This window comes from Canis lupus, chromosome 9, assembly GCF_003254725.2.
Source record: "Canis lupus dingo isolate Sandy chromosome 9, ASM325472v2, whole genome shotgun sequence".
Classification (NCBI taxonomy): Eukaryota; Metazoa; Chordata; class Mammalia; order Carnivora; family Canidae; genus Canis; species Canis lupus.
The window spans coordinates 48334772-48343593 of record NC_064251.1 but is presented as its reverse complement, the minus strand read 5'-3'; the positions used below and the strand labels follow the sequence as shown (position 1 = coordinate 48343593).

Below are 8822 nucleotides of genomic sequence, written 5' to 3'. Positions count from 1 at the left end.
GAAGAAGTGTTTCTATTGGTTTTCTCAGGTCTGAGCCTTTTCTGACTCCTGAAGGAGTGTGTGTGTGTGTGTGTGTACGCACGTGCGTGGACCTGCAGGAGCCCATGTTTCATAGGGGAAAAACGTGTACTCCCACATTCAAGGGTGTTGGCTAAGAGGCCCCTTAGTGCTAAGTCATTAGATAATTATCATTAATCAGACCTGTTATTAAAATTATGAAAATTATGTTACTTCGTCATCAAAACACTCATGATATGAACTATCAGGGACACTGAAAGCATTCAGAGGACTTTTGTTGGCCTTGTCTGCTGCTACTGATGCCAAGGGGGAAGCACTTTGTCTCCTGTATCCTGACTGTTCTCAGCACCCTCAAATGCTGGAGTTCTCAGGGCACAAACACTTCCCAAGAAGAGCAATTAGTGGCCAGTATTGCCCGGAACTGGATGTCTTTCCAGGGAACTTGAGGCTGTCACTGCCTCACATTCACGTTGGTACATGTCCTACTCCTCCTCTGGGGAGGATAAGATTCTGTCTGCCACCTCTTCCTCCTGAGCTTTGCTAGAATCATCTCTCCCCATTATCACCTCCAACATCTTGCTCTGTGCTTCTACATCTTCAGTTCATGACTGCTCAGCGCCCCCTATTTGGGTTCTCTGTTTCTTTAGTTCCTGCCATGATTATACCTTCTCATTCTTTTCTGGTGCAGTTTTTCTTACATTCCTTCACTTCCTTTATCTCCTTGTGGTTGTCTCTGTACCAGATTGTCACTCCAAAATGTTGCCCTATTGATCGCTTTATGTATATGTCCAGATATCTATATTTACATTAAACAAAAGATGCATATGCCTATTATCACAAAGAGTTAGTGCAACCTACCCCCACTATACTGATCCTACCTCCCAGTGAATATAGAATGAAGTGTTTGCATTGGTTCAAAATCCTCCACATATGAACCCAAGCATCTTTTCCAGACTGATTTTCCTGCTTTAATCTGATGCTCCTAATAAAGATATATAATTCCTTTGCCCTGAAGTATTCCTCAAATGTATAAGTACTTTGTCTTTGAAATGTGCTCCATTTTCTTTGTAGCAAAATGTGTTCTACTGCTCAATTCAAAATAGGACAAGGCTTCCAGCATATTGTGCAGAAGGCTCAAACTGAATTTTCCCTATATGGCTCTGTGGCACTTCTCTTGTATAAGGGGCAATGATTCTCCAGACCCCAGACTTTGAGCCTCATTGCTGGCTGAATCCCCAAGGAGCCACCATCTCAGACTTATAACCCCTGCTCTTTCTTTTGTTTCTCATGCCTACATACTATCATTTCTTTCTCTTAGGTTTATACAAGAAATTTTAAAAACTTTTATAATTTATCTAGATTTCTAGGTGTTTAAATTGGAATGAGACCTGCTGACATCACTAAACCTGCCATTATGCCAAGAGCTCCAACTCAAAATATGATACTTCCTTACCATATAAGGTAACCATAGTCTCTGAGCCCTCCAGAGTTGATAGAATCTTCTTAACAATGAGATATTATGATTTCATGTGAACACATGGAAAACCATTTCAAGAGACAAAACCATATCCAGGTGCAGAGCTGGAAAAAGCACATAATACTGGGGGGAATGATAATTTTACTTGCATCCTCTGTGCCTAACATACAGTTCCCATGTACACTATAGGAGACACTGAGAAATGGTAAATGAATTAATTATAGGTTAAATTAATTAGAAATATTAGTGAATTACTTAGAATTTCTTGGACAACAGTGGCAAATACTGCAAAAGCTATGTGTAATGGTTTAAAAAGAATAAAAGTTTGTTACTCTCCTACATGCCCGGTATTAGCATGTCTTCTTGGTGGATGGGGGCTCTCCTACATGTTGAAAACTTGGGACACAGACTCATTCCATTATGTGACTCCACCATCTCATTTAGCTTCCTGTTCATTTGCATCCAGCTGTCAATAATGTAAAAAGAGCGTGGAGGAAGACCAGAATTGGAGCACATGAGTAGATTGCCTAGATCTCCATCATATGCCCACATATCAATGTAGAATTTGGGAAATGTAGTCAAACTAAGTGTCCAGGAAGAAGAGAATAACTTAGATTTGGGTGAGCAGCTTAGTAGTCTCTACCACCATTGATATGCCTTAAGATGGATCAAAGAAGAGGGAATCAATTATAAGATTATAAGATTATAAATCATTATAAGATTTCATGCAGAAAATAATGGCGGTCAAACTAAAGCACTGAGACAGTAAGTAGAAAAGCATTGTACAAAATATTTTAAATGAAGAATCAATAGGATCAAATGCAGAGATGAGGGATAACTTGGTAAAAGTCATAGTGCCAAGTAGCATCCCTTATGTGGGAAACCCATGAAATAAATTTTCACATAATTCAAGAACTATAAGCTGCAAACTTATTGGTACATAAAATGAATAATATTCCACAATTATCTTACAAGGGATAAAGTAGACAAGAGAGATTCTTCTGTTAAAAGAGCTTGCAATCTACTTAGATTAAATATACAGACTGGGCTCAGACAGGTTAACAAGATGAGTGAATGTGGAATTATGTAAAATCAAGCCTACAAATACAGAACTAAGATTCCCCTAAGCAGTAGCTGAAGCCACGATGGAGTTGGATGAGTCACCAAAGGGGAAGAAAAAAGTAAGAGAAAGTTGAAGAGAAAAAAACACTGTGATTACATATGTTAAAGGGTTTGGAATAGAAAGGAAACCTATCAAAGGTGAATGTCTACTTTAAAAATGGATATGAGCTATATGTTGGCAAATTGAGCTCCAATTAAAAAATATGTAAAAAATATATATATATAAATAAATTTTTTTAAAAATGGATATGAGGGTCTCACTCTGCCTGTGTCTCTGCCTCTCTCTCTCTCTCTCTCTCTCTCTGTGCCTCTCATGAATAAATAAATAAAATATTTTTTAAAAAGATAAAAATGGATATGAGGGAAGTAAATTCATGTATTTTACTATGACCTAACTCCAGTCGTCTTGTGAGTTATAATCTTCTCATGCCAGAGCAGGCACTTGTTATCTCCTGGGTCTGGGCTCATTCTCTCAAAGGTCAGTGGAAAAATTTCTAGCTTTCTCAGATATTCCTTGTACTGACCATCCTTTGCACTGGAGAGTTTTTTTTTTTTAAAGCTATCAAACTACCATTCTTTTTTTTTTTATGTGTAATAAAATCAGTGCATAGTTTTGGCTTCCAATTTTGTTCTAAGTTTTTTCAAAGCAAGGACTATGTCATGTGTGACTAAACGGATGCATAAACCGTGTTTTCACATATTTGTGATTTCCAAAAAGCCTAACACAATTTCTAGCACATAGAACGTTAACTTTATCTGTTAAATTATTAAACCTTAGGTGTATGGTTGATGATGCTGGGCTTGAGTAGATGAGAACCTCTGATTCAAGATTACTCACTTTGTATACATGAGTGTCCAGGGCTAATCCCTGTCCAACAGGGATTTACCCCTGCTACTTATTGGCTATCTAGGAACTGAATAAGTCCCACGCGTAGACACCACAACCACAACAGTCAGATGTGGTGGTTTAGAAAGATAATTATACAGAGTAACTTTACTAATAATTCTGGATTGCTCTCTCCTTTTTGCTGAAGGATCCATGGGAGGAGACAATGAGTCCTTTACCCTTGGTTTCATCCTCCTGGGAGTTAGTAGACAGTAAAAATAGTAAGACTTCTTCTTCATCCTCTTCCTCTTCATTTACCCCATCACACTGCTCATCATCTTGGCCATTCGTTCTGACATTCGCCTTCACAACCCTATGTATTTTTTCCTTGCCAATCTCTCCTTTGTTGACATCCTCTTCTCTTCTGTAACCATCCCTAAAATGTTAGCCAACCATGTCTTAGGGAGCAAAGCCATCTGCTTTGGGGGATGCCTAACACAAATGTGTTTCATGTTAGCCTTGGGTTTCACAGATAGTTATATCCTGGCTTCAATGGCTTATGATCATGCGGTGGCCATCAGTCATCCTCTTCATTATATAATAATTATGAGCCTATGGACTTGTGTCCTCCTAGTTGTTGGGTCTTAGGTAGTTGAAAATACCAATGCCCTCCTCCACACTCTGCTCACAGCTAGTCTGCCCTTCTGTGACAACCAGAAAGTAGCCAACTTCTACTGTGACATTGTCTCTTGACTCAAGCTATCCTGTTCTGACACCCACTTAAATGTGAGGATGATATACCTAGGGGTTGGTGTTTTTTCTGTGCCATTACTATGTATCATCATCTCCTAAGTCTGAGTCTTTTCCACAGACTTGCAGGTTCCATCCAGGAAGGGAGTGCTCAAGGCCTTCTCCTGTGGTTCCCACCTCACAATTGTTTCCCTGTATTATGGGACAGTTATGAGCATGTATTTCTACCTTCTGACTAGTTATGGCCTAAAAGATGAAGTGATAACTGTGATGTGCATCACAGTGCCCCCAATGTTAAATCCTTTCATTTATAGTCTGAGAAACCAAGACATGAAGTCTGCCCTGGGGAAATTCTGCAGCTTTTAACCAAGGTGAGGTCATATTGGAGAATCAACTGGATTCATCAATTAGGATGCACTTGAAAATCCACCCCAATGTCCTCCCCCTTCAAGGAGCAACATTTGTTCTTTCCAGCCACTGAATTCCCCTTCTCAGAAACCTTGTAACAGTTTCATAAGACATCCTATTAGGATTGTCAATATGTAAATGTTATTATTCCTTTTACAGCAAAGGAATATTGGGATCATGTCCCAACTGTGCTACTGACTAGCACTTAACTTCCAGAACTATAGAATAAAAATAAGAATGTCTTCCTTGTCTGTCATAAGGTGTGAATCATACTTTGAAAGCTGTAAGGCCCTATTCAAATGTGAATTTTCTTGGACTACTACATTTCATCATTTCCACTTTGCTTGCAAACTTTGAGGGTGAGACCTGTCTTAACACATCATTCTATTTCTCCCAAAGTTGGTCATTAAGGTACAACCTGCTTCTCCCTCTGTGTCTCTGCCTCTCTCTGTGTCTCTCATGAATAAATAAATAAAATCTTTAAAAATAAATAAATAAAATAAAACCATGAGTTGGACACTTAATCTACTGAGCCACCCAAATGTCCCTCAGAAAGTTACTTTCCAATCATTTAAGAAAGAGAAATCATATCCATTATTTTTAAATGTTTTTATTTGAGTATAGTTGATATGTTACATAGTTTCAAGTGTGCAACAGTGATTTGACAAGTTAATACATTACATTATGCATAAGTGTAATGCATTAGTGTAATAGTACACTTATACTATTATAGGTGTAGCTATCATCTGTTGCCAGAGAATGCTATTATTACAATACCACTGACCATATTCCTTATGCTATACATTTTATTCCTATGACTTATATATTCCATAACTGGAAGCTTGTATTTCCTACTCCTCTTCAACCCATTATGCCCACCCCATTGATATACAAATGGATATGGAACATGTAATACACACGCACACACACACATACATGCACACACACACACACACACACACACACCTGGAATATTAGACAGCCATTAAAAAGAATGAGATCACACCATTTGCAGCAACACGATGGACCTAGAAATGCATTATGGTAAATGAAATAAGTCAAACTGAAAAAGACAAAAACCATATGATTTTACTCATTTGTGGAATCTAAAAAAATCAAGTGATATTACTCAGCCACTAGAAATGACAAATACCCACCATTTGCTTCAATGTGGATGGACCTGGAGGTGAGTGAAATAAGTCAATCAGAAAAGGACAAACATTATAGGGTCTCATTCATTATGGGGAATATAAAAATTAGTGAAGAGAAATAAAGGGAAAGGAGAGAAAAATGAGTGAAAATATCAATGAGGGTGACAAAACATGGAGACACCTAACTCTGGGAAATGAACAAAGGGTAGTGGAAGGGGAGGTGGGGGGGGGGTTGGAGTGACTGGGTGATGGGCACTGAGGGGGGCAGTTGACAGGATGAGCACTGGGTGTTATGCTGTATGTTGGCAAATTGAACTCCAATAACCGCCCCCCCTCAAAAAAAACCCCCTCAAACATCAGCAGAAAAAAAAATCAAGTGAATAAACAAATATACTCTTTTTTTTTCAATACAAATGACTTAAAACAAAGAATCTAATGCATGAGTGTATTCTGAAAGTGACTACAGGGGAAAAGGAGGGATGCTGGTGTAACCCCAAAGTTATTACCTGCAGGAAGAAGTTACTTCCACTAAAACTGAAGGATCTAAATGGAAACAGTGTTGCTACCAGAACTGGGAGTTCAGAGAGGGATGACTTCATATCTGATGCTCAGATCTTTGAAAAGAGCTGCAAAACTGTTGCCCCTTGATCTGCACCTGCTGAAGTGACCCCACTTTTTTCCTGAAACATCTGAGTCCTCATTTGTACTTCCTCTCTTGGGGGAGCAAGAGGGCTGTTTATGTAGTTTCTATTCTCTTTCTGTTCATGGAAATGCCAATGCATCCCAGACATAGCTATAGGCATGGTCCTTCTGGCACCTCATTATGTAGTATCAACACACTGTCCTTCTAATTGGAATCAATCACTTCAGCTAGTAGAGAAATCCTTTATTTTATGAAAGGCCCATAAAGTGTTGCTACAATTTGGTTAATCTTTTCATAATAATATAAACTAAAATATGTAAATCCTGAAAGATAATTATTAATCACCTTTTCATAAAGTTGTGAACAACTGAAGAGCCAAAAACCCACTTTGTGACAATAGACATAGATGTAATAAAAAATGCATTAGAGGGTGCCTGGGTGGCTCAGTGAGTTAAGCATCTCCTTTCCCCTCAGGCCATGATCCCAAGGTCCTGGGATTGAGTCCTGCATTTGGCTCCCAGGTCAGTGGGGACTCTGCTTCTCCCTCTGCCTCTGCATCCCCCCTTGTTGGTGCATTCTCTCTTTCTCAAATAAATAAATAAAATATTTTAAAAATGCATTAAAAACACAAGCATGAGAACAAGGAGTATAGGATTCAGAATGGAGGATATTTAAGAGGAAAGACTCAAGGGAATGGAATGGGGTAGCAACCCATAGACATTATTACCAAAGTGCAACTTTCATGTTGGGTGATGGATTGATACAGGTTTACAATATTTCCTGTAACAAATTAATAAATAGATAGATGATGGATAGACAGATGTAGATATATGAAGAAGAAGAAGAAGAAGAAGAAGAAGAAGAAGAAGAAGAAGAAGAAGAAGAAGGAGAGAGAGGAGGAGGAGGCGGAGAGAGAGAGAGAGAGAGAAAAGAGCTGCATGAAGCAATGAGGGGAGCTTCTCTCTAATCAAAGATTAGAGAGAGAATAGTAAGGGAGTCACAGGGAGTGGGAAGACCACGAGTTTAATTGAGAACCTCAGAGAAGTCTAGGAAGAGACAGTGAAAATATAGACAAAGAATCTAGATGCAAAAATAAAATAAAACAAAATAAAAATAATCTAGATGCAAAAGTAATGAAGAAATAGAAAAAACAGAATAGAGCAACTTTTATGACAGTAAAGAATGCCTGCAATGAAAATAGTCAAGAAGAGAGTACTTTTTTTTGTAATTATTCCCACTTAGGGCAGATTTTAAAGCATTCCTGTGGCACAGTCTTGTGGAAGTATTCAATAAATTGTACAGTGAAGATATGAAGTATCACAGCAAAATTAACAAAGCATGAATCAGAGTGGAGTTGATATAAGGAAAGTTTGGAAATAGATGAAGTCATCTAAGGAGACTCTTGTAGAATGTCTAAGTTTTAAGAAACGGCTCCATAATGGAGAATAAGAATTCTAGTGGAAGAAGGAAGAAACTTGTACAATCTTGACTGATGTCAGCGCTGCAAGTCAGGCTATGTGTCTTTCTCAGTATGTTGTATTCAAAGGATACAAACAGGGATTTGAAGGGGCACATGCGCCCCAATGCTTATAGCAGTAATGTTCACAATAGCCAAAATATGGAAAGAGCCCAACATCCACTGACAGATGAATGAATAAAGAAGATCTGGTATATACATACAATTCAATATTCCTCTGCCATCAAAAAAAAAAAAAAGAAAAAAAAGAAAAGAAAAAAAGAAAAGAAAAGAAAAGAAAAGAAAAGAAAAGAAAAGAAATCTTATCATTTACAATGACTTAGCTGCAACTGGAGGTATTATACTAAGTGAAATAAGTCACTTGGTCAAAGACAATAATCATATGATTTCACTTATATGTGCAATTTAAGAAACAGAACAGATGAACATAGGGAAAGGGAGGGGGGAAAATAAGATGAAATCAGAGGAGAGGCAAACCATAACAGACTCTTAACTACAGGAAACAAACAGAGTTGCTGGAAGGAAGGTGAGTGGGGGGATGGGGTAACAGGGTGATGGGCATTAAGGAGGGCTCTTCTCTAGGATTTTGATGGAATCTTGTCTCACATTTAGATCTTTCATCCATTTTGAGTTTATCTTTGTGTATGGTGAAAGAGAGTGGTCTAGTTTCATTCTTCTGCATGTGGATGTCCAATTTTCCCAGCACCATTTATTGAAGAGACTGTCTTTCTTCCAATGGATAGTCTTTCCTCCTTTATCGAATATTAGTTGCCCATAAAGTTCAGGGTCCACTTCTGGATTCTCTATTCTGTTCCACTGATCTATGTGTCTGTTTTTGTGCCAGTACCACACTGTCTTGATGACCACAGCTTTGTAGTACAACCTGAAATCTGGCATTGTGATGCCCCCAGATATGGTTTTCTTTTTTAAAATTCCCCTGGCTATTCGGG

At 38.3% G+C, this 8822-nt stretch overlaps 1 pseudogene; it reads left to right on the top strand.

Annotated features, from left to right (window-relative positions):
- Positions 1–3656: 3656 nt before the first annotated feature.
- On the top strand, positions 3657–4559 carry LOC112677140 (olfactory receptor 1A1-like; annotated as a pseudogene).
- Positions 4560–8822: the final 4263 nt, after the last annotated feature.